The following is a 646-nucleotide window of genomic DNA, read 5'->3' on the forward strand; positions in this document are numbered from 1 at the left end:
GCCGCCGCGACCTCCGCGCTCCCGCCCCGCCCGCCGCGGGAGCGGGCATTCACTCCCCGAGAGCACAACGCCAGCTTCTCAGAATGCTTTTAGGAACAAAAAACTGATTGATATAAAAAAAGTAATTACTGCTTCTTATCGTACAGTTGTTAATGTTTCTTTTTGCTTAGCCATGTATAATATATATATAATATGTATCACAATATATATTATTGAAAAATAATTGAGACAAGGGAGAACACACACACTGATAAACACCACGACTGTACCCCAAGCACAAAGATCTAGTGGAGTAGAGAGAGCACTTGCAATGGATACACATTTCACACTGTTAATAAAGCATAGTCATCTCCCTCTCTGTGCCACTCACAGTTCATGGATTCTGTCTGATGAAGAAATAAACTAAAAGCTTCATAAATTTTAGAGCTGAAGCTGAAATGACTTCTCTGTCATGAAGAAGTATTTGCAACCCTAATCTTAGTTTTGTGATTCATTTTCTTCACACGTGATGCAAACCATCATCATTTCAACATTTTACTTTCAAAGTTCTGTGGCCTCAACTACAGGTGGGAAAGCCAAGTTGAATGATGGAGAACGCTCACTTCAAGACAGGAGATCCAATGTTGTAGGAGACGTCAGGAGCTGA

This window comes from Erithacus rubecula (assembly GCF_903797595.1).
Source record: "Erithacus rubecula genome assembly, chromosome: 6".
Lineage (NCBI taxonomy): Eukaryota > Metazoa > Chordata > Aves > Passeriformes > Muscicapidae > Erithacus > Erithacus rubecula.